A 26,858-nucleotide genomic window follows, 5' to 3' on the forward strand; every position below is an offset into this window, starting at 1 on the left:
TGAGCTTTTTTGTGCCAATCTAACATTTGACCACTTCCAGAAGGATGACTTTGTGCTCCTCCTCTCCCCATGTTTCCCCCACTGCCCTCACACTGGGGAAAAGAAGAGAGAGTTTTCTCTCAGCACAAGATAAATCTGACCAGCAAAAGGTCTTTCTAGGCACCACCAGAACTGGTAAGAGGAGAGAAAACCCTGCAGGAACAGCAGATTACTGCCTGACTAGGACAGCAAACAGCCACTAAACCATCCTACCCACCTCACAAACCTTCCTGTCACTCATTCACAATGTTTGTTCCAAATGCTTGCTCCCTAATCCAGGATCTTTATAAATAAATTTAACCTTTCATTTTTTAATATTTTTTTCTATTAAATCTCTATCAAAGAAACATTTGCCTTACTAGAAGGCAGCAAGTTCCCAGATGCAACCCTCAACACTGGTGACCCCTTACAGGAACCACAACTTCCAGACACACTCATCACATATGTGCAGAAAATCGTGCTCATCACTCAAACAAGTGCACTTTGATCCTACATTTGTTGCATGTAGTTTGTATGGAAGCATCATGAATTACTCTGGTGTCATGATTACAGATGTACTTCAGCAGCAGCAAACTGCTTTTCCACCCATCTCACTGTGGGGGACCATCTGGGAGGAAATTCTGACTCTTGGATTACCTTGTGTTTTAAAGCAGCAACTGCAATCAGGACAGAAGCAATATTACAGTGAAAACAACTGCCAGTTCTGTCTGAGAATAACTATTTCCACCAGCTTGCCTAAATTGTTGGGGTTTGTTCTGGTTCGGTTTTTATTTTTTTAATAGAAAAAGCACTTTTGCCCATTGGCAACTAAGGCCTTCTTCCCAACCTGCTTTTGATTGTAAGAAAATATAAGATTTGAGAAAGATATTTAAAACACAGTACTAACTTTAATTCAAATTATAAAGGAAAAGAATGGGATTAAACAGTGGTTTATCTATGTGACTCTGAAAAACCTGAACTTGTTTTGGTGCTTTGCTGGGATTAAATGGGAGTTACACTGGATATCACAGTTAAAATAGGGGCTTAGCACTTTGTTTTAAAATTATTTTGAATGACCAAGTCAGGGATTTTTTTTTTCACCCTTAACACAGATAAAAGCCAGCAATACACACCCAGAATCATTTGCCACAGCAGCAAAACCACAGCAAACTACTTGGGTGCCCAATGCATTTTCCCTTGCCAGTCCTCCCTTCCTCGTTATCTCCTCCTGCCACAAACCCTCCACACCTTCCCCAGGGCTGCAGCACCAGAGACTATTCAACTCCATTTTATACTCATACACTTGAAACAAACACTCTTCTGGTTGTGTCCTGCTCACCAGCCTTGCTGTGATTAGCTAAGGGAAAACTTCAGCCATGGCCGGAATTGTTTGCCTGCCTTTGTTTGGCTGTGAACAGGACACAGTTAAACAGCAGAGTCAGCACATCTCCTGAGCTGGGCAGTCACCTGCCCCCAGCCTGCCCAGCTGAGTCTGAGCACACACATCACAGAGCACCCCAGCACATCCCAGAGCATCCCAGAACATCCCAGTGCATCCCACTGCACCCCAGCGCATCCCAGCACACATAACAGTGCATCTCAGAGCACCCCAGCATATCCCAGTGCACCTCAGTGCATCCCAGCACATCCCAGAGCACCCCAACACATCCCAGCCCACCCCAGCATATCCCAGTCCACATCCCACTGCACCACAGCCCATCCCAGCCCATCCCTGCACCAGGCACAGGGAGCTGCTGTCACCCACCCAGTGCCCAGCCAGAATCACAGGAGCTCTGCTCAAATTCTGAGCTTTGGACATCAGCTCAGACACTCCTCCATGGCAAGGAAGAGAAGAAAGAATCTGATTGCTTCTGAGTGCTTATATGAAGTAGTTTTAAATCCCTAAGTCACTCTTGGGGCATTTATTTTAAGCTAAGACTGTAGTGCGTACAATATTTACCCACACAACTACAAAGGTGGTGTCCTGGTTTTGCATGGGATGCATTTATGGAAGTGATGCAAACTTGCAAGCGATGCAACTTGCTAAATGATCCAGAAGCAGAACTTGTGACCTCTGTAAAGAAAGCTACACATTTTTACTTTGTGCCATCAAATATGGAAAAATGTACTATTTATTTAATTATTTTACAGAAAAATATCACAGCTAATGGTTGGCAATTATTCTTCATTTCCTGGTTCTTCCTTTCATGGCTTATCAGAGAGAAATGTTTCCTCATTTCAAGTCTGACACTTACTTGGCTCCAAGAATCTGAAAGATACATGTCAAAGAGCTAAGAATGCTACTAACAAGGGAAGGAGGAACATGGAAATGGCACTGCCCACTGTGGGAGGATAGGGAGCAAAGAAAAAGTTCACATATCCCTGAGAAATATCAAGAGAAGAAAAAAAATATTAATGCTGAGAAAGATGCACAGAATTCCTGTTCTTGACTTCTGGCATTCTAACTCAGCTCAGTATTTCATGTCTCAACCTCTTTAGGGCTTGGGGCCCTTGAAAACAAGTTACCTTACAGACACTCCCACCTATTTAGTGGGACAAGGGGAAGACAGCAGATTTACTTTCTGCTTTTTGAGTAACCTAAAGGAAGGGAAAGGATCACACCCCTGTGGAGACTGACTCCAGGATATGACCCCCCTGCACTACAGAGATGCAGGAAGGCAAGAACTCAAGTGACCTTTGAGTGCTATTTATAGACAAAGAGTTCAGCCCACTTGAACTCTTCTCGAAGTTTGTGGCAGTCAGTGGCAAACTGAGCCCCAATGGGCTGTAATTGCCTTCCCGAATCACAAAGCAACTCTGACTATCACACAGTACCCAGTGACTGTCTGGATAAAGACATTTGAAAATACTACTACATTTTCAAGCAAAGATCTAAGAGCAAATTGAGTACCAGTAAAATCACGGAGCTAACTCAGAAGCCCACAGAGTTTTAGCCCCTAGTTTATGCTAATCGTGTATGACAAAGCAAGCCAAAATACTGAGTATTTTCAGAGAGTGATCAAGTGCACCACTTCTTTAAAAAAACAATCACCACTGTAATGGTGTATAGCACAGACTAGTGTATAAATTCATGTCTCAAACTGAACATTTGAGAAACTCTTCATTAAACCTTCTCCTCTACCTAAAATGATCCACAGCCTTTCAGTGTACTGCTATCATTACATACATGGTGCATAACAAAAGATCCTGAAGGGAAAACCTTAAAGAATGCCAAAATAGATTGGAGTACCAAACTACCAAAAATCAGGATACTACAGTCTTCAGAAAGAAAACACAGAATGTATTTTACCATGACCCAACTTGAAGAAAGAACACACCCATCTACTGCTAACACCCCTCTAAAAGTACATCCCAATGGAGGTCATCCCATCTATTTATTTTTTGCAGCATCCTCTTGCAGTTTTAAAAACAAAAGGGAAGAGATGCATTTTCACCCAGCTCCATGTCTCTGAAGTGCTTCAGATGGGAGATTATGTCCATCTGAGGTCACAGAATCCAACATGTGGCACCACACAGAGCAAGTTCTACTGAGCTTCTTCAGAGCACTGAGAAGTGCGCAGAGAAACTGTAACAAGCAGGGATCCAATAGAGGGAGTTGCTTCCAATAGTGAATATGGAAAAGTCCAGCCAATTAAGGTTCTACCACAGCAAATTTCTTTCATTATTTCCTCCAGGTCTTTGCTCTTAACCTGTGTAAAGACCAGAATAAAGTTGTTCAATGTCTTGCTGTGTCTCTGCTGCTGGGGAGGATCAGGTACTGGGTGCTCTCGCTGTAAGTGAAGGCTGATAGCCAAAAGCACAGCCACAGTGCAAGTTTATCCTTTTCTCAAATCTTTCTTTTAGCAAATCCTCCTGCTTTCCCTCCAGAGACTTCCAAAACATGCTGCTTCCTTGGTTTTGGCAGTACTAGACAAAGCCAGCTGGAAGTCAGGCCAGGTTGGTTAGAACATTCTTGCTACTCAAAAGCCAACTAATTCTTTGAAAGCAAAGACACAATTTTAGCCTTTATAATGATTCTGAGTTGAGAAGGTTTTTTTTGAAGGACATATTCAAACACAAGTGTCAGAAAAAAAATATATATACACACACATACACAGGAATAGTCAACTGCACACACAGGAATAATCAAATGCACAAAAATGTAATAATTTGTTATAGCTCTTCAGAAAAGCAGTGGTAGATTTAAAGACAAATTCAACTTGCAAACCAAAGGCAAAAGGCAGACAACAAATGGAGATGTATAAACAAAACACAGCTTGCAGGACAGATGAAATAACACTCCTCTCTCCATGCATCAAGAGATCAGCTTCAGTAACACAACTCATTTGGGGCAAAAAGTTATGAAGAACAGAGATCACGTACAGAGACTCCAGAGGAGAACAAGAGCAGATGAAAGTCTAAAGAACATGAGTTAAGGGCAGAAAAAGGTTAGATGTTATTTAGCAAAAAAACCCAAAAACTGAGGGTGATATCAGTCTGCAAATCAGCTCTAAGGATGGCTGCACTTGGAACACTGAACATGAGCTGCATTAAACAAGAGTCAGAGCCACTAAAAATTACTCGCTGCTTTATTCCATCTTTCTTTCTTCCTTCCCTCACAAAGTTCTTCCAAAGGAAGCAGCTCAGTGTTCCCTTCACCTTTGAGTTACATATTTCAGTCTGGGGAGAAGGCAGAGAAGAAGATAAAACTGAATTCTACAGAGACTTTTTTCAGCCAAATTTTTGAAAAAGTTTTAAGAAGGCATGCAGAATTTCAGAGAAAGGTGATGCCTAAATGACAAGTTAAAAATTCTTGGTTTGGAAGCACGTTTTATTACACAAGGGGAAAAGTCCCTGAGGATCTGCACTGTGCATTTTGCTCCCACTGCAACTACTTTCCTGATAAATACAACCAGGATAACTTTATGCAATGCAATAATATTTTTTTATCATACCCTAGTATGTATTGGATCTTCAAGTATTTAAATAATTCATATTCATATTCACAAAGAATATCACCTGCCTTTTTGTGCAAGATGTTTAATGTATTACAGCTCATTTTAAATTTAAGATTTAAGTTCTTAGCTTTTAAAGTAAGGTCTGTAAAACAGCACAAAATCATTTATAGCAAGAAACTAAGATGCTCATATCCCACTGTAAAAAAAGCCACTCGTTTCCATAAGCTGATTCAAAGATAAGTGGCAGTATATTTCACATACTTTGTTTTTTATTAATCTGGTGAAAACTAGCTTGACTTTCTAGAAATAAGCAGAACTTAATCATTTCTGCTATGCATATACTTTATTACCATTTGTTTTCTTAGAAACTTGCTTATAATTACTTTCTGAACATACAACAGTAACATTTTGTCACAGTTGAGTAAAAAATTTTAAAAAATCAACCAATGCATGTGTTGTACTGCAAAGTATTGATGACTCAGTAAATCTGACACTTCAAAAGACCCCAAATATTTGCTAGGATTATAGAACTGTCAGAAATGTTATAGACAGATGTGTCACAGCCCACCCCAGGAGGTGTCCCCAGACCCAGAAGATGACCCAGAGTGTTTTGGCAGCAAACAGCCCTGCTCCAGTGCAGTGACTCCCCACAGGACACTTCCCTCAGCTCCAGGAGGTGTGGCTCCACATCCAGACTCCTGACCTGACTTACCAGTTAGTCCAGTATGGAGCAAGTGCCTGGCACTGGTTACTGCCACCATGCTTGAATATTAAGCTACAGAACATTAAAAAAAAAATCCCAAACAGGGAAATCTGGAAAACTGATTCAGATCCGATCATCTGCACAACCCAAAGCATCCAGCCAATATTCAAACTCTTTTTTGAACACTTCTAAAGTCTGATTTTATCACCATGTGCTAAGGAAACTACATGACTGACAAATAACAAAAAAAAGCAAACATAGATTTCAAGTCAGTGTAACTGAGTTTTTTTTAATAAACTACTAAGACTCTTCTTGCAGAAGACACAAGTAAGAGATTGAGGCTTGTCTACCTCCTCACTCCTTCCTCACTCTCTCCTGACACATTTCAGGAGAAGAGTCACTTTCTGGCGAGCTCCAACTTCCAAGAGCAGAAACTGCTTCCTTTCCCACAGCTCCCATCTCAGCTCCCCTCCCTCCCAGCATCCCAAGGACAACACCACAGCCACCTGCTGAGAGGAGGCAGGGACACAGAGCAAAGAGAACAGCTCTGCACAGGCACATCCCATTCCCATTCAGGCACTACATAGGACTGGCAGTACAGCACTGCTGGTTTTCTCCTGCCCAAACTCTCTCCACATTGCTTTTGGCTGAAGCTACTCCAAGTACTAACATAAGAAGAAGTCTTGAAATCAATGCTGAATGGAAAAAAGTTTTTAACCAGCAATAATATGTTTCCCTTATTGGAACAAGAGAGCAAAGGGTGTTTCATCTTACAGAAGAATCCAGCTTGCATGAAAAATAAAATACAGCAGAAGGAAAATAAAAAGGAGAAGTTGAGTTAATAAAAACTATATCCAGAACTGAAAAAATCTTGTTAAAAGGAGGATTGCACAAATTGTTCACGGTACAATCATGAAGAAATTACCAATTACTTATGACTACCTCTGAGATACATGCACAGATTTATATAAATATGTAGGCAACTTGAGAGATTGAGGAGAACACTGGTCAATTTTTATACTTCACAAAATAAAACTGCTACATTTTTGTCACCTCTTCCCACTCCCCATCCCCTCTGAAGAAAGGTTAAAATCATCTTTGCCAAAGAATTCCAGAAGTAAAGCTTTCAGAGCTGGCAAGGTAACAGCCATCTGATATCTAAAGGCAGCAATTTAAGTGTTATGACAATGAGATTGTTCTTCACAGCAAAATCCATCTGGAAAACAGCTAAAAAATATGAAGCTGATACATTTAACACACTGTCAAAGCATGGAAGTTAATTTAACTAAGAGCAGGATTAGACTAGACTTTTTCTACAAAAAATATTTGAATCATGCAAAATCTCAGAGAGATTAATATTAATAATTCAATTACATGCACTCAATTGAGTTTATCCAACTTGCTCAAAAGCACAACAAATCTCTGTGTTTCACATACCATATATTCCTTCCCACTCTGAATCTTTAGATGGTGAAGAAAGAAAATAAGTAAGTCATTGTAATGTGCCAGTATCTCAAAAGGCAGAAGCTTTGCAGTGAACAAGACAGTGGTGATTTCAGTGGCAGGGCTGCTTTGATCTCTCAAGAAACACCTACAGTGGAGCCTGTTCAAACTGTCCTAGTGAAAACTGTTTCCCTTATTTGGTCTGTATACCATGCCCATGTAACACAAAGTATTTTAGATCAGACCAAATTATGGTGAAAAGCCTTTCTTGATTTATAATCAGCCACAATAACTGGACTAAGGTAAGATTTTGGCCATGTTGAAGGAGGCTAAACACACTTCAAATTTGATATTGCAACATTTTTACAATAAAGTTACATCTTAGCTCAAATTCCAGCAATCCTCTTTGATTCCCCCCCAAAAAAGATCCTGCTTCTCTTTCTTTATTTCAAAACACCAGTACAGATCTAGACATGCCTTTGCTGTATTCCACGAGCACAGAGGTGGAACCAATAAAATGACAAACATGTTTCCATGTCATCTGTTTCCTGCAGACCCCCACTTCTATAGTTTCAAGTGGAGCTTGGACAACCCTTCAGACATTAAGTTTCTAATGCCCACCCTCATTTAAATCACAGCTTAGTTACTCATCAGCCCTATGAAAAGAAACACCAAGTTAACACATGAATCTTATTCATCATAAATATGAATCAAAGAATATGATCAAAGAATTTCTCTAGCCCAGTCTCAGTCACTTTCTGAGGATTCCCTCAGATGCAGGATGAAAGCAAGCTGTGCCTCTCTGGCACTGTTCTTCTAGACCACAGCTCATTCCCTGGTAACCCCTGTTGTTAGTGAATAATGAATGGGTTAGATCACATCACAAGAGAAAAAAAAAGCAGGTTTGGTCAATAGGTTGGCAAGTGAGTAAACAGAAATATACATATACAGAGGAAAGCACTCAATTTCACAATTGCTGAATCTACTCTAACCTTTCAGTTTATCCTAAAGCAGGCAGATTTCATCTGGGCTCATTCATATTATGATCTGTATTCTGTATTTCCACTAAGCAGGTGATCACTTCCACTTTTTGCCTTTCCCAGTTCCAAAATACACAACCTAATCCCCCCACCACCACCCTAGCAGCTTTTCCAAAGAGCAGTATCAGGCCCTCATGCATGAATGAACTACTGAAATTCACAGGTATTAACAGACACACAATATTAGAAGTCGATTTCTCTTTCACCATTTACACTACAATTAATCCCTCCAAGTCTTGAAAACACCAAACCATTTGTGAGGGTCTCCAGCCACCTTTAATACTGTATTTCATCAGAAAAGAAGGATAACTCTGCTCCCTGTTTGAATATAAGAATGGACTATTCACATGTTTCATTAAACAAACCTTTGGCTCAACATTCTCCCTCTCAAAATATTTTCCTCACAAGCCTCTTTGCAAACAATAGTGGGAGTCCTGAAGAACTCACTGCTTACAGAACTACTCCCTGTGTAGATACAGGAACATCATGTCCCCCAAAGGCAGCTGAAGTTTCTTTACTACTTTCTTCTGCATCTTTTTTTTGATGCTTCATTGTCAAAGTGTTTCAACATTCTGATTGAGAAGTAACACACTTAAAATCTCTGCTGGAAGGGACACAGGCACTCAAGCTATTTCCTCAAGTCAAAAAGCAGTTCAGTAACACTCTGTTTCACTTCCCAGAAAACTCAGCCAAACCATGCTGAAACACTATCAACAGGGTATTTTAACTGCAAGGGATTAACATTTTGACATTTCACAACTTTCTGTAGAAATCTGTGCTCTCAGTGCAGAATACACCAAATGGGCACCCAGGATTTTTATTTGGCCATGTGCCTGAACCAACACCTTTCTCTATCCTCAAAAAACAACCTGCAGAAAGACACTGCACAACACAAGAGAGTCATTTCCCCTTCCTGATGCCAATACAAGTTGGGAACAGAAAATGAAACAAGTTTAACCTGTTGGAATTATCCCACTTTGCCTTTTCACCAACACATCTTGAGGACCCACAAAGAACTTGCCAAGAAGAACAAGAGCTCTCAATACTCCAACCATTCATTCCCAGTAGCAAAGAGCTCTCACCTCCAGCTGTCAAATTCTGCCCCTAAAAAGGGCATTTGACACTTTTTTTCTGAAGATCCACACAAGAATCACGACTCTTCAGAGCTGAAATATTATTTTAAGAAATCCACAGTACCCTAATTAACAGTGGAGCGAAATGTTTCTAGTGCAGAACAGGACTCCACTCTCAGAATACTAATAATCTGTTTAATTACAGCTTGAAAAATGGAAACATCCTCCAAGCAGGATGGTTCTCATTCCATAGGTTATTTTACCTATAAATCTCTGCTCTGCTAATAGGAGTTAAACTGAAGGAAGACAAGACTTGGTTTGTCTTGGTCAAAACTTGCCAAACAACACGATTCAGTTAAAGATATACCAGACTTATTTTGTTTAGGTTAAAACTTGCCAAACAACACGATTCAGTTGTTTTAATTTATCTTCAGTTTCTGAAGGTGGAAACAACTGATATTAACAATGGTCTCTTGGTCTTCAGATTGTAGAACTATTTTTTGTGAAATAATACAAACACTGACAGCTGTTTAAAGGTAGCTGTTCATTAATAAAGTGCCTGTTCTTTCACAGAATAAAGTATGGTTGTCTAAACTGAAGCTAATCAGGCAGGTTTTCAGAGAAAAACACGAAATCTTTGTGTGCACATGGATATGTACATGCATGTAATTGCTGCTATGCCAAGGGAGGTGAGGCACAACCCTTTTGCTGGAAATTTGGCTTAAGGCTCTCACCTTCAACATCCACAATCCTTGAAACAGAATAAGCAAGTCAAACAAGCAAGTGAAAAAATATCCAGCACTCTCATGGTGGGTAAATACAACCTAGAGAAACATCTTCAAGCAGTTCAAATAACCTCTGGCTTCTTGTGCAGCAGCTCTCAAATCAAGACAGCTACTTACAAACAAAACACAGCTCCTACAAAGCACACAGTACACAATGGTTGAAAGCCACTTCTGCACAAGTACTTTGAAGAACAATATCCCACGTGGCTGCAGTTGCTAGAACTTACCTTCCTGAGCTAATAAACAACATGGCCATGTGAGATCGGAGCATTAAAGGATTCTAGAAGAATGAGCAAAACTAGTTCTGCAAGTCATACTCATTAAGATCCTAATGACACATCCACAAACCTGGCACGTGAGAAACCCTAAGAAATCCAAGACACTGAATGCAAAATTGATTTTTATCTAGGTTGCAAGGTGGAATCAAGCCTCTCACAGGGGATCATCACAACCAAGGCCAAGCTATGCCTGGAAACTACAGACAAGGCTTTAAATGTGTTTGAGCCATAGTTCTGCCTCTTCTGTCTCCTACTTTTCCAAGCTATCCTTAATGCTGAGGATTGAACTGTGACTAAAAGAACAGAAATCACTTGCTTTTGCCAAACTGCAAAAGAATACAAAGGTACAACACTAGGCTGCCATGATGGAAGCCTAGAAGCTCACTCAGGGTTAAAAAGAGTATTTTCAGCCAAACCAGCCAGATAAATCCAGTGACGATATTAGAACATCTCCCAAAACCACTAACTTCTTTTTCAATCACTGTCAAATTATGGCTTTTATTAATGAACTACCAGATTCACAGCATCTTCTTTAGGTTAGCCTGATATTTTTAGTATTCCAATCCACAGTGGGAAATACAAGTACAGCTTAACTAGAGAACTTTCCCCAGAGTATTTTCACTCTTTTGATCTCACACATTCATCAAGTGGCATTAATTTTGTCCAGTCTTTCTAGAGAGGGAGATTAAGTCCTCAAACAAAGGCACTTCTTTTTCTATTTGCTCTTCTTTCCAGATTCCTTCCGCTCTTCTCATGTATTTGGGAAAACCAAGACATGGAAGCCTCAGCTAAAAAACAAATTATCTAATCCTGGGGATAAATACCCAACTACTCCTTAGAAATCTGAGTGCAGCATTCTCACAGGTGCTACAAGCAGCAAAGGCACCTCCTGGATATGTCAAATACTGTGAGATCCCTGTGAGCACTGCAGCCTCAGCATGGCCCATAACACCAGCCAGATCCACCAGCAATTTATAAAGCCAGAAAAAGGCTTTGGGACACAGCAGCCACCAGGTACATGAGAGGAACTGATTTGCATTTTTAGAAGTGCTTTAAAAGGGAGTAAATTATTCAAATTCCCTCATTGCATGTAGTATCCCAGGAACAGCCTGTCTTCCCCACAAAACAAAGTTTGGTCCTCAAGAGTTACAGCAGAGATGCTGCTGCAACTTCCTGCTGATAAAAGCTGTGCTCTGTTCTAAATTGGATCTTTTTCAAATCCAAAATGCAAAGAGAACCCAAATCCCAAACCTCTGCCCCTTTTGCTTCCTTAGAATAAAATTCTCCTTTAAAACTGTACACAGTTTAGCATCTACACACCTGTAAATAAGTGCTATTTTATGTAGCTCCTTAAGTGTTCCAAAGTAAGGTGTGAAAATTCCAATTTCAGCACACCACTACAAGTCTGAGTATACACCCATGATGACCAAATGTGATTTGTTTCAAAGCAGGAGTTTTATATCTTTTTGTCCTTGGAATTTTGAAACTAACAAATAATTTCCAAATCCATTACAAACATCCCAGTCACAAATTGTAGGAGGATTTGAATTAGTCAAGCTTTCACTCTTAAGCTAATAAATGTAGAAGCAACTATGTTCATCAGGTCTGTTCCAAACCAGGAATGTTTAATATGTATTTTCCAACAGTGATACCTCAGAACTACAGAATGCAAAAATGCTTTTATCAAAGTTAAAACAGAGAAAAAAGTATTTTACCTGTAAATTTCTGGAGTAATGAATTAATAATTATATATTGACCAAAGCAGCAGGAAAAGTTATTTTAGCAAGTCTACTTCCTTCTATTCTCTCCCCATTAATTCTCCCTTTCATAACATATGTAATCTCAAGTCAATGAAATACCATTTAATTCAAATTAATTTTTCTAACTCCAAGTACAGAAAGAGCTTCTCTTCCATGTTCTGCTCATCATGGGAAATTTCCAGACTCCTGAACATTTCACTAGGGTCAAAATTTATGTGCTGCCAGATCTGTGTACAAAAAGTCAGGTTCAGAAAAAGAACTACACAAGGAAAGTACCTGCTGCCTCCAGTAAGGCTTCTAGTCTTGCTTGTGTTTCTGGATCCACAGTTCTCAAGTCCGCACCTTCTGCAGCACTCGATAAGAACAACTCCGATGTGGTTTTGAGTACTGGGTTATCAAGATCTTCTTGGTCCAAAATAAATGATTCAACCTGTTTGCAAAGTTAGAAAAACAATTTTACCATTTTTGAAGCTTTGAAGTAAATCTAAAATATTACTCCCAAAAAATTCCACAAAAATAATCTAACTGTACTATCATAATTGTGTTTTAACTGCCAAGAACATAGAACAAAACTACAAAAAACTCACTGAAGAGGTAAAGTCACAAAATACAAAAACCCTGCATAAAAAAATATTGCAAAAATTACAATTTAAAACACCTTAAATACAGCAAGATCAACTCAGATAAAATACTGAATAAGTGTTATGCATGTTTGCACAGTTAACCACCCAAGCAGGCAGACACAAGAAGCTGTAACATCTCTGTCACCAAAGCTCATCTACCATGTTATTAATAAAAGGCACCAGTAATGATTGTGGTACAGCTAGACCTATCTGAGTGCCAGGGAAAGATGGAATGTTTTCCCAAGATGCCTTTCATTTCTCTTTTAACAGTAATTTCAACAGAGGTAGCACAAAGATTTTGTTTATTTTGAGCAAGAACACAAGAATTGACCAAAACTCAACAGCAAAACATCTGTTTCCAAGCTGGCACTCAGCATTACCCCAGTCTGCTCTGCTTTCTGGACAAGAACAGATCTGCAGAAGGATTAGGCAGGCAGGTATTCCAACCAAGCAGCAATAATGCTGTCCCACCAGTGCCCCACGTGACCTCCAAACACAAGCCCATGGAATTACTCAACATAACACACTGCAGTTTTATGACAGCTTGCCAGAGTAAACAAGGAGGATACCTGACTCACACTCTAAAGAGAGCAGAGCTACATTTCAGAATCTCCCAAGCTCAGACACAATTTCCTCTATTTTCAGTAGTATTTTAAGACAAAAACATTATTTCATAATTAGATGTTGGCTGTTATCTGTACCAACACTATTGGTGCCTTAGATTTGCTGTAAAAATCAGACATTCCTGTAACTCAGCCACTGCTGCCCTCTCCCACTTTATAGCCCAGTCTCATCTTCCTTTCTCAGTTTTCCCCAAAATACTTCCCCCTATTTTTCTCACCCCAGCAGAAAACTACATCTCGTTTCCCCTGGAAAGGGAAAATTTATACTTAAAAAAAAAAAAAATCAAATCAGGCCATCTGCAAATTCATTAAGTGCTCCATTGTGTGAACAACGTTAACAGGATCTGGGAGCAGCACAGAGCACTGCTATTCAAGAGCAACTTGGGTTCGTTCATTTCTTCCCCTTTTTGATATGTAAATGGCTGTAACACTATCCCCTGGTGTCCGAGCCAGCCCTGCTTGCCAGGGAAATGCTCACATTGGAATATCATGGGAATCAGGGAGCAAGTATGACTTTTTAGGAACACTGAACATGAGGCCCACATCTCAGTGGATATTTGTGATCCCAGCCAGCTCACAGATAGTAGATCTTGTGTGCCAGACACAAATATTAAAGGTAAGAGCAGGCTCTGATTTGGTGCTCAGAGAAGCAAGATTTCTATGTTAGTCCAAGCAACAGTCCTAAAATAAGAAACTGTCATTGCAAGAAAGAGTTGAACATTAAACGAGCAGAAAATTAGTGACCTAAAGCAGTGATAGATATTTTTACTACAAACAAAGAAGAGCTATTTACAACTCACAGCAAAATGCATCCCTACAGTAAGAGCCTCCTCAGCAGAACTCAAATTCCAGGTTAGTCCATAGCCAGCTTAAGGACTCCCTGCTTTCATGAGTTCTGATACAAAACTGACTTCTGGGAAAATTCACCCTTACCTACATGAGGACTTCAGGGTTTTTCAATTTTTCCCACAAGACTACACAAGGCATTAATATGATGGAAATATTATTCCTATTGCAACATGTTTGTGTGATCTGCTGAAGGGCAGAAATTCCCACTGTGTCTACATGACCATTCATTATATACAGCTGAGAACCAGATACAAGAAATTTTATTAGATTCTTATGGACATTTTACTTTGTCAACTACACCATTACATTTACCAGCAGTCCTCCCTTTTGAGGACATACCAAAAGGAGTAAAAATGTCACCTCCCACTGAAGCAACTGCACTTGAGAACAACAAACACTGCAGAAACACTCAGTGGCTCCTGGCAAGCCTCAGGGCTCAGCCTTGGGAAGAGCCAGGCACTCCTCAGCCAAGGGAAGCACAGCAGCCTTGCAGCAACCTGCCAGAAGCTGTCCTGCTGCAAATTCTAAAACTTCATGGTTTTGACACTTTGGGAAAGATATGGACCATTTTCTCCCTGAGTGCTGCCAGCACAAGCTCACTGGGATATATTTACTGGATTTTACAGGCAACAATCCACATCTTGAGCCTAAATCCGTGTTAATTCACCATTCAAATATTCAGCTTCCAAGGAACCTCTGTCTCCCCAACAGGGAATAGATTTTGCTTACAGGAACCTCTAAATAAGTCTGTATTTTTAACAATGATTTTGCAAACACCACTAATTAGAGTAAATTACACACACAGTTTTTACTTAAGAATACAAATTGGGTAGTACTGGTGTAGTCTGCTCTTTTCACCACTCTTAGTAACTCTTTCTGCCTTTCAGCTCTTCTTTACATCAGCAACTGTACTTCCACAGATCTTGCTCAATTAAAATCTCTCAAAAATTCTTGCTTCACATACAATACTTCCATCATAGCTTTGTATCATAGGAAGGCAGATGCTTTCATTATTACTGCACATGTTAAGCATCAATTTTTAGGTTTTATTTTGATTTTTAGTAAGAGCTTAATAACATACCCACAATAAAAATATATCTTGAGTGTGAAAATACTGAAAATCCATATGCAGAATGTTAAAATAGTTGCACCACTGCCAGTCTCCCAGAATAAACTTCAATGTATTTTCAAGTCAGAATGTCTGACATTTCTGTAAATCAATGCAGCTTCTCACACACTAAGACAAAGCTAGAGAGAATGAACAGTTGGATATCTTATCACTAATAGCAGAGTGAGAAATTACCTAATTGATCAGATGTCTCTTGTGAATGGAAGTGACCAACAATAATCACATATTACAATAATTAGAAAAAAAATATCAAACTAGCACAAATATATTAAACAAATCTGTCTTTTTAAACAAAAAATAAACTGCATTAAAAATCAAAACAAGCAAGTAAAAAATCCAAACATATTTCATATTAGCATTCCTGGAAGACATAATACACTGCTCATGTGGCAAAATTTAGGCACTCTGCTCTATCCTAATCAGATCTGCAGCAAAGTGATAGAGTAACCAGTCACTGTGCTATTTTTGGATTATTTTGCGAGCTGCTTTGGGCAGTTAATAAGCATCTTACTTGGGAAGGCTCATTAGGAACACAAGGATTCCAGATATTATTCTAACTGCCTAACCAATTTCACCTTCCCAGCCCAAATTCAAGAAGCTGCACAAGACTGGAGGGCAGAGCTTCACCACCTTTGTGTCTCCTGCTCTCCCACAGCAACCATGGCCCTTGCCTGAAGTCCTGCCAAGGACTGCAGCAGCCTGGCAGCTCTGCAGATCCAGTTACAGCCCTGGTGCCTCCCTCCAGAGCAGCCACATTGCAGCCATGTGGCCTCAGCTCCATCAGTGTTTGTATGTTAACACCAGCACTGAGTTTACTGCAGCTCAGGGGGGTGCAGAGAGACTTTGCAGGCACCACCATCCCCACTAACACTGGTAATTCTGGTGAGATGGACATGACATGCAGGGTTACAACACACTTCTAATATTAAATCTAAACTGAGCTTCCTTATGTTGCACTACTGCAAAGTACTTTTCCCAGAATAGCCTGGATCTGCTCACAAATAGCCTGCTCCTGACAGGCTACAGAGGATGGAAAAGCTTCCTGGGTAGCTGTAGGTAGCACTGCTCTCTCCTCCTCCTGCAGGCAAGGGCAGCAGCAGAGACAGCTCCTTCTAGCTTCTCCTTCCACTTCTGCCACACTAGTGCTCCTGGGAAGACCATCTTCACAAAAAGTGTTGATAGGAAAGAGAAAGGTGTTGTTAAATTATTTCCTTGAACTTGTATTTTCCAGGAACCCCTTGAGCTATGAACACTTCTTTTGGGGTAACAATACTAATTGCTCTGTTTGTGAAGTATTTACAAATAATAAGGACCCAAGCTCTTGACTGGGACTCCTAAACTCCTACTTTTTATGCAAATAAATGACTGCCTGAACTTCTCTTTTGTCTTAGGAAACCATTCCTAATTACTTCTATAATTCTATTTGGACATTTTCACTCCATAATTAACAGCATGTGCAATGCTGCATTAGGAGAAATGCAGCAGAGAAAGTCCTTGTGGATTTTTCAGAGACCTCTAACAGTTTATGTTGTCATGTCCTTTATTAAACTGAAGGCCAATATTGGATTAATACTTGCAATCCTGCCCTAAAATTTTTGGGGAATAGTGACAGGACATAGCACTAAGAATGAACTTTAGTTTGTATTTCAAATTTAACATCAAACTCCTGTAAATTCCACATATTAAGGACGTCAGCTATCAAAACCACTAAAAATAATCATTCCAAGGAGAAAGTAAAGTGAAGGACTTTGTCCCTGACATGACACTCTTAGATGCTCTCTGCAACAATTAAGTGCAGCACAACCCCCTTGGTGTGGACTTAACTCCAACAAAAGGCCTGGTTTTGATTTACCAGAGAATGCACTTTTCAACACTCTTCCCCTGCCAGCCCAGCCAAACATCTTTGCACCTGCTTAAGGTACTTTCCTGCACAACCATCTCAGTTTCAAGAGATGGCTTTTCCTCTTCAAAGGAAGAGGAAAAACCACTCCCTAATGTGGGTATTTTCACAAAACCTTTCAGTGGGGTCTCAGGACACTGTCCTTTCTTGGCATTTGAAAGCTACAGAAAGAAAATAAACATTTCAGGGAAGTACTCTAGAGTCAGTACCTAGAAACAACATAGAATCAATGGGAACATCAATTCAGACATAATTAATTATATAAAACTATATCCACTCTGTTTGGCTAGAGCTGTAATTTCTGAAAGCAGTTTCTTCCATTAAAAAATAAAAGTTCCAGCCCAAGAAGACAGAAGCCACCATGACCTGTGAATCACCAGGAGAGCATTATCCAGCACTATGGATGCTGTGATTACACAGAACCCTGCCAGCCTGGGGGGTACGGGGTGCTTGGGGACATCACCACCTCAACTGGGACCATAAAGTACCTGGAGCACCCTTTCCAGTCACTGCCCACCTTGTGACAGGTCAGGCAGCTGTCAGACACTTTCATAGGTCACTTTAACACAGCAAAAAGGGAGAAAACTCAGGAGAGGAAACAAATAATTTTCTATCACTTTATGAATTTCATAGACTTAAAAAGGGGTCTGTCAAGCTGGAATATCATTCTACTGGGAATAGAAAGGCATTAGATCATGGCAGCTCCCTGTGAGGCCATAAACCTGCCCATGGCTCCACCTTTAAGTGGAGCTGTCAGTGCTCACACCTGCAGCAGCAGCAGCTCCCTAGGCAGGGCATTACCTTGCGAGGGTGGGGAGAGAAGGGGTGCAAATCTGTTTAGCTCTGATTGCAGCAGGATGCTGACTGACTGACTGGAGGCAGGATTATCTAAAGGACAGCCTTTATTCCCATAGATATTAAACAATTACCAAACAAGCAGCTACAGGCTCTGGGCTGTGATGAGCTCATTTCAGAGCACAGGTTCATGTTGCAGATGCTGCTATAGATACAGGGTAAATACAGGTGGACACAACCCCAAGATTTGTTGCTGCAGGAAAGGAAAGGCCCTCACACACACAGCGTGGGCCATGAGAACACCATCCATACACACAACACAATGTTCTTGTTACCACAGGAGCTGCCTAAAATGATGGGAGAGGCAGCAGGCAGTGAGCAAGGACTGACATCTTTATGGCTGTTTCACCACAGGGTCTCAAGCCTGGCACCCCAAGTCACCAGTCAGTTCTCAAAACTACAGCTGTCATTTAAAACATACAGATAAATCAATAAATCAGAATTAATGTTTTATACTACTACTCATCTTTTCCAGAGATTGCTGATCCTAATTTTCAATTTTCTTGCACTCATACTGAACCATAAGCAGACATTCCTGGACAAGCAGCTGTCAAACGGCTCCTGTCAATTTAAGCACTTACCTGGATTCTCTCTTAAGCAGACAACTGACACTATACCATGGAAGTAGTTCTGAATACCACAAACTACACCCTATCACAAGCCTCATGAAAGAGCTCTCTGATCTGTGGATCTGCCAGGAACAGATCACTACAATTTATTTTTATTAAAGCACTGTTTCACAACAATAAGCAACATGATTGCATCCTGTTAACCCTCACAGAATTAAGGCACACAACACACATGTTGACTCCTCTTGGTACAAGAAACTGGCAATGTCACAAAGTTTCTCTGTACAGCAGAAATGAAAGATTTACTCATCTCAGTAACTACTGAAATAACCCAAAACACTGTTAAAGCCAGACATATTCAATGTCTGATAAACAAAAATAATTCTGACTATATTTTCCCCATGTACAAAACAATCTTTTGCAGCAAGGAGTTGTCACGTACAGAACTGGAACTGACAACTGAAGCTTATTCAAAATTCACATCAATCCCAGTAAATCAAGTGCCAATTCTTGACTTTATACCAAAGAAAACCTTTGAATGGAGACCAGGAAACTTGACTAAAATAAGCACCACTTGCACTAAGCACTCCTTATTTTCACGTATTCTATCTCAGTCCACTCTAAATCATGTTCTGAGTGCTCCATCTTCCCCATGGGCTCTAGGATTCCCTCCTCACCTGTTTTTTTAATCTAATATTGCCACAGAAAGAGCCCCTCTTCTTTCCTCACCTCAAGCCAAGAAACAGCTGGTGTAATTCAGTATTTGATTTATTATAAACCAGAATTGTTGCATCAATTTAGCCATGGCTTTCCTTGCTCAAGTATTAAATCCCAGGCATTAAACCAAAGTGAAGGCAACTTTTAAGACAGAAGATGAATAGATGCATTTGTTTGCTGATGTAAAAGCTCACACCCAACCAAGATGGGAAGCATTCTAAGCCACCTTCTTGGAAATGACCTTTTAAGATCTCTTTTCAATCCAAGGGGACAATGACTAAATAGAAAAAAAATCATACAAGTGGATCTTGAATACAATAGTAATTCAATAATCTGTTTCCAGGCCAACCTATACATTTCAGACAGAGGAATCTCAGCATTTAAAGCAACTAATTAAGTTATCTAGAGGCTTATAGCAAACTGAAAATCATCCTGGCCTTTCTGCCCCTCTCAGAGCCCAAGCTAGTGGCAGCAATTCTTTTCAAGGCCTGGATAAACAGGTCTGTGCACGCTGTCCCACTGCCAAAGCAGCAGAAACCCCAAAGCAACTCCTGAGCCATCACTTAGTCATTTCAGAGAAACTATCAGAGAGCCCTGCCTAAGCTGTGATCCACTGAAAATTCAACATATAGCAGTACAAGGGCTTAAAAACGCAACTCTTTTATAAAACAATTAAAAGAGAGACATTTATTTAAGCTGTTGGATTTAGCCTAAGAAATCCTAAATGCCAAACATCCACAAGAGACTCCCTTTTTCCCTGTCTCCCTTTCAGGCTGTGTGCCCCACTGCCAAAGCAGCAGAAACCCAATGCAACTCCTGAGCCATCACTTAGTCATTTCAGAGAAACTACCAGAGAGCTCTGCCTAAGCTGTGATCCACTGAAAATTCAACATATAGCAGTACAAGGGCTTAAAAATGCAACTATTTTATAAAAACAACTAAAAGAGAGACATTTATCTAAGCTGTTGAATCTATCCTAAGAAATCCTAAATGCCAAACTTCCACGTGAGACTCCCTTTTCCCCTGGCTCCCTTTCAGGCTGTGGAGGAGCACATACCCTGAAGAGGGGATGCTCAGCAGTCAGCATGACCAAGGATCAGTTTGGGAGCAGAACATTCAGCCCCAAATGCTGATCTCCCCTCTTCCCTTGGTCTGAAATATGACTGACTTACTACCTACCTGCCATGTGACACTGTTGGTTTAATTCATGATTTTGGAAAGGGGAAAGTTCAACAGGTTTAGGGATTTTCCTAGAAGAAAATCCTAGTTAATAAATAATCCCTATGTTTTACTGAATGCAAGGGAGAATAACGTAGGGACCTAGCTAAAACCTAGTGCTACCACACGAAATGGTAAAAACACGTGAGACGACTTTCTGTTGGCCCGCTGTCCAGCACCCAATAAAACATCCCATTTTTCTTTTATTAGGGAGTATTTTCTTCCTGCAGGGTGGGTGTGCAGGAAGGTACCTTTGAAAAGCTCTCCCAGCCAGAAGGGCCAGCCACACTGGTCTCTTCTCAGCCACCACCAGCATTTGGACAAACACACCATGATAATTCAACTGGGAGTAACCCCTCAGTCTACAGCACCTTTCCTTACACATTCTGGGATGGTTTAGAAGAGCTAAAGATGAAAATAATTTTGAAAAATACATCAATTCCCTCTTGAAAGCAACGGACCAAAGTGAGTAAGAGATCTCATCTCACAAAAACCAGTAAAGAAGTAACAGGATCCAGCACAGGACCAATTCTTTTATTTATGTGTTATCATGGTAAGTGTTTTCTATCTGCACTTCAGCAGAAGATACACGATACTACAAAAAAGGAGAAAATTTTCTAATATTTTATAAAGCTTCTAAACAATCAACATTACATAAGAAAAAAATTCTTAAGTAATGAGTTGCAAGAGTAAAATGCATTTCCATAAATTTCACTTGCTCAGCATTCCTCCAAAACTATGCAAAATAAAACCTCTGCACTTTCACAATAAAAAGGGAGAACTACTTGTTGAGGAAAAAAAAACCAAACTATCTGTATTCTACTACAATATATATCTGTCTATAATAAGGACTAGAGCATACCATCCTAACTAAATTAACCCCTAAATCCAAAAATTAATTCATATGCACCTCAGCTTGTCAGAGGCAGCATGGGTTTATAACACAAAGGCTGCAACCTTGTTACTGCACTCTATTGCTACAAAAAAGAAGTATTTGTATCATTTCAAAGTTAAAGTAATCTTTAGTTTATCATCGACCAAGGTCACTGGAGGTACCAGTAAGAAAGTTTCTATTTGAGACAACCTCTGAGGCCAGGCACTGCGCAAAAATCTCCTAAAATTATTAAAGTACTTGCACAAATCACTGATTTCTGACGTTTGCTCACAGTCCCCATTCCAGCAGAAGGCCATTCCCACCAGGAAGACAAGGTTTGGTTGGTGTTTGCATGGCACATGGGCTGCTGCTAGGGAAGAAAGCAGCTGCAGGACACAAATGAAAGCACCCTGCTAAGAGTGAGGCCTCAGAGCTTCACTTAAACAGTGCCACAAAGGTCCTTAAACAAGATGCAAGAGTTATGTTTCTTGCTTCATGAAGTTTTCAGTGGGAAAGATACCTAACGTTCCTTCTTTCATGTAAGTCAACACTTGCCTCTGTTTTAAATCCAAGAATCATTTTTACTCCAATAACAGCTTAATACTTTAAAGGAATCATCATAGATGTTACAAGAACTCAAAATTACCTACTAAGATTGAAGCTCTCCTCACCTGCAGGGTCTGAGCCCCAGCTGTGGACTCCAACAAATCCCCAGTTCAGTCCTGGAGCTGCTCCCAGTTTTGAAGGCCAGGCCACACGTGCACAGAAAAAGGAGTGCCTGTGTTTTCCACTTCCCTCCACACTGACCCTTCTGTCAAGCGACTGTAGCAGGGATGGTTTGAGCTCTGAGCAGAGGACAATGTCCCCATGGCACCATCCAGCTGTCCTTCCAGCTGGATTTCAGCACTCTCCAAGGCAAGGAAAGGAGACAGAAGATCTGCCCAATATCGAGCCCATGGGGGAGCAGCTGGGTAGCCCCAATTTAAATCAGAACACAAGAACTCATGATTCAGCATTAATGCTCAAACAAACCCTTCCCACCCCCCACCAGACTGTAACTAGTTGACTGGTGAAACCTATGTGCAAATTTGTACCTAAATATAGATGTTCTGCTAAATTTGGCAAATCTCTCCTTACCAAGGGGTTGCACTGCATATTTATGTAATTATACAGAAGTATTTCACATCTTTACTTTCTACACCTATCATTAGAAAACAGTTGCTGACATTTATTTTAGGTCATGTACTCAACTGGGTCAAGCTGCACTAAAGGGAGACCCAAGTTCTGCAAGAAACCTTAGAAGTGAGCTCACTGTAAAATGTTATTGAATAGGATTAACCATACATGCACACAGAAACACTGCTTGTTCCTGGTTACCACACTTGCAAAGTTACTGAGATACCTACCATGATTTTTCTGGAAGTTAGATGCCTAATCAGACTGGGAATAAATGAACACCCTACTGACCAGCTCTCTGCATCCTGAGGAGTCACCTCAACACTTCTGGAAACCTGAACATGTTACCCCTTGATGTTTCCTAACCACTGAATAATTCCTGGAAGAAAATTTTACTTTTTTTCCCATCTTTTACCTTCTCAACTTTGAAAGAGCTTGACAAAAGAAAAACATCAACTGCTAAACTGAAACCTACATTTTTCAGAGAAAAGGCTTTTCTGCTTAATACTATCTACCTGAACTTGCATCCACTTTTTGAATTTCTATTCCTTATGGTAAAGAAAATGCTGCTATTTACATTGTTTCTAATACAATGAAAATTAAAATGTCTGAGCATTACATTAGCCTCAGAAGTCAAAAGATGCATTGTGCACACCATCTACAAAGCAGATCCATGTTAGGAAGGTTCAACAATGCAGCAATGACTTTAACAGACAACGCTCCTAATCTGAAACAAACTAGGTATTTACTCTGAATTTCAAACCCAGTTTAAAAATTAAGAGACCTCAGGTTGCAGGGAGGGGGGCCCCAGACAAAATCTCCAGGTACTGAACTGCTCTGGAGTGCATGCCATTCAACTACTCATCCTACTGCTGTAGGAGGTATGTTATGTCTGATTTTTAATTATGCTTTATGTAAATATCCCCAGAGGCTTATGCAATAGGTACAGGCTTAAGTAAGGCGAGCTGGTGGAGGCAGCTCAGGAGAGGGAAGCCGAGAGCTGAGCTGACTCCATAGCCAAGGGCTGGGTGAGCTCCAGTTGTCACTGAAGGCCTCCAAAGCCCTGAATTACAGAATAGGAGAGATTTGCTACATTTGTACACTCACTGCCAAAAGCCACTCACTGAACCAAGCTCCCAGATCCCCTGGTACTTCTGTCAGCACGGCCAGCTTCTGCTGCTTGATTTACAACAGCTCAGCAAACTGTCCTGAGCACCAACACAGCCACATTTATCACCTGCTTCCACTCCTGCTGCCACACTTTGCTGCTGGGAGGCTTTTTGATGAGGACCTGCACTTTCTGTGGCCACCAAAGACCCCATGGACATGCAGTAATCAGCACTGCCCTCCCAGCACATCTTCACCTTGACCTACAGCCCTCAGAGCCAGGCTGGAGGAGGCTGTTCAATGCTTGTGCCTTTGGCACTGCTGGAAGTACCAGCAAAATTCACAAGGAGTGGTAATAATACACTTAAAGTCACACCAAAAATCTCACTCTAAACAAGTTGCAGGCTGTGTTCACACCCTGATCAAGCTTAGAAGGCAACTAAGCAACTATTTGCACTGAGGTCAAAACCACCTCATTTCTCAGGCTGCAGCCAGTGGTGAAGCTTCTCTGAGTACCCAGGAGATCCACAGCAGGCAGATTTACACAGGAATAGCACAGAGCTCCTGGCCTCAGCCCTCCGTGCCCAAAGACGTGCTGCAGCTTGCAATTGTTTCTATTTGCATGGGATAATTTTAACTGGTAATTCTAGAAAATATTCTGCACAGCTGCATTCAAATTTCACCTTGTGGACCTAATACAACTCATCTGTACAGGATCCACTTTAGTCCTTGGTTTCCCAATCAAGAGCTTGGTCACTACCATGGGCAGGCACTGAGCTAGGAAATCAGAAAGCTTCAATTTTCTCCCAGTTCTGCAAGCCAGGATAAATGGGGCACACCCTCTTCACCTGTAAAATGGGGACATCACTCCCCTCTGTAAAGTACTTGGAGATCTGATCTAAGAAATGCAATATATTTTCAAAAAGGTCAAAATATATTGCTCTTTTCATTCTCTAGATAAATGCTTCATTATACTCCTTGTCCTGCACTTCCCCAATGATTTTCTTTTTTAACTAATTTGCCATTTTGACCAGTCCAATTATTTTAGCATATTAAACTCAAACTAATACATGGATACAAAACCTAAATACCACACAGCAGAGTCTACAGCATTTTGTACCATTATTTTTATGGCCTCAAAAATAGAGAGAACAGATCAAGGCAGCATGGCAAAAACTCACTTTTTTTTTTGTTTCATTTTTAATTCTCCCTTTTAGTTCTCACTAATTCCACCCACTGGTAATAGCTGAAGGCATACTCCCAAATCAGTGACTCATGGCACAAGACCACAGTCCAAACAGTGACTGACTGGCTTCTCAAAGCAGTGCTGTTCAAGAATTGCACTGCCCCATCCCTGCACCTTAACTGCCTTTTCTTTGCTCAAAAAAGAAAACAAAACAAAGAGAGACACCACCACTGACAACAGGTGCTTCCTTAGCTTTCAGAAAAAAAAAAAAAAAAGAAGAAAAAAAATTCCCCCCTTGGTGCTCCCAGCCATGCAGCCCAGCCTAGGCACATTCCTCCCACCCATGCTTCTTCCCAGGTAACTCTCCACAACCAGAAACACAAGACAGGAGAATTCCCCAGGCAATTTCAGCTTTAAGATTAGCCCACCTCCTCTCCATGAGTGCTGGAAAACTTCAACTATTTCAATTCCAAATGATTTCTTCTATTCTGTATTTGAAATAATGAACTTTTCTCCAGGTTTTTCAAATGAATCATTTAACTTTAAGAGCTGTTTGGGAACCTTTATTTTTTTGACCTCAATGGCAACCTCCCAGACACATTATTTATAATAGGCTGTCTTTCTTAATACTTGCTATTAGTCAAAAGAGTGCTTAGTAAACATCCTAGTTATCCAATCTTCACATCCCTTAAATAATGGGGTGGGTTCAAAAGGGATAAGCTTTCAAAGTAGGACTCTGCTCACCTTGTAAAGAGCCACCAACCCCTGATACAGCCCACTTCCCATCATTTTCCAGATTCTGTAGCTACTGCTTTGTATCTTCAAAGATACATTGAAATGTGACAAGGAAGACCTCCTAGAGAGCAGACACTCATTGGTTCCTTGTGTCCTACTCTATCCATGGTAGGTCTTCCAGCTCCCCCAAACAGCTATGTCCTGGAACACTTAATTCCATATGGGACTGATCATGGATGTCCAGGACATCAATCACACAAGGAATGTTCACATACAACTGCTCATCTGCCTGACCATTAGATTCTGAGTTTAGCTAAATGTCCTGCTGTTAGTACCACTTTTAATGTAGCTTAGGTGGTCATGAGCAAAATGCAAACGTGGATCTGCATCAGTTTTATCACTTTTTTTTTATTCAGATAAGACCTGGCTCAGGTTTCAGGAGGGCTGGACAAAAGACGGTCATCAATAGAAGGCAAAAAATTTAGCCACAGGAGAATGAGTGCAGGCTCCTCTCCTTTCATCTCTCCAGAAGGAACAAGGACACATCCTAAGTACATTTGCTTGGCCTCCAAATTAAAAATTATATGTATCACCTTGGCTATTTTCTTCCTCCTGCAGAAGCCCAGAGGAACTGGGAAAAGCCTGCAAGCAGTAAGCAGCCACTTTCTCCTGCTTTCCACTAAAGATATGTAAGGGCTGTGATCCAGCTGGGATCCCATCTTTTGCTAAGAGACTGCTAAGGAATGAAGATTCACCCTTTGGTACGGCAATGACAGATAAAAGCCCTCATTTACCTTCTCTCCCTAGGCTACATAAAGCAGCATTAAATGCCAGTTTACAGGTCCAACAACGCTCCATTTGGGTTGGGATAAGGCCCCCGTCTCTCCTCCACACCCTCCCTTTAAACCTCTGCGCAGGTTTGGAAGATCAAAGGAAGACACTTCGACTACCCTCTTCCATTTTGTTGGGTAAGAAATATTTCTATTGCATAAAAGCGTGTGTGTGTATAGCTACATCTACAGGAATTGATCCGTGTCTGGGCACCCCGAGTCCAGGGCAGCAATAGTGGGGCTGACGGCTTCACTTTGTTCTCCGCCGGGTGCAGGATCTCGCCTCCCCCTCCAAACCTGCTCCCAGGTGGAAGCGGCTCCTTGAGGTCAGGACACATCCTCACCCCGCTCCGCGGCGCGGCGCGCACAGGGCCCGGCCGCCCCCGGCCCTTCCCCGGGGCCGCCGGGA

At 40.9% G+C, this 26,858-nt stretch overlaps 1 protein-coding gene across 1 annotated transcript in view; it reads right to left on the reverse strand.

The window, feature by feature from the left end:
• ANKHD1 (ankyrin repeat and KH domain containing 1) overlaps nucleotides 1-12,484 on the reverse strand; it is an 85,110-nt gene extending 72,626 nt beyond the window's left edge. The window contains 1 exon segment of the mRNA XM_031060591.1: nucleotides 12,335-12,484. The gene's annotated coding sequence lies outside the window, so the exon portion shown is untranslated.
• Between the last annotated feature and the right edge of the window lie 14,374 nt (nucleotides 12,485-26,858).

This window comes from Geospiza fortis, unplaced genomic scaffold, assembly GCF_000277835.1.
Source record: "Geospiza fortis unplaced genomic scaffold, GeoFor_1.0 scaffold413, whole genome shotgun sequence".
NCBI classification, from domain to species: Eukaryota; Metazoa; Chordata; class Aves; order Passeriformes; family Thraupidae; genus Geospiza; species Geospiza fortis.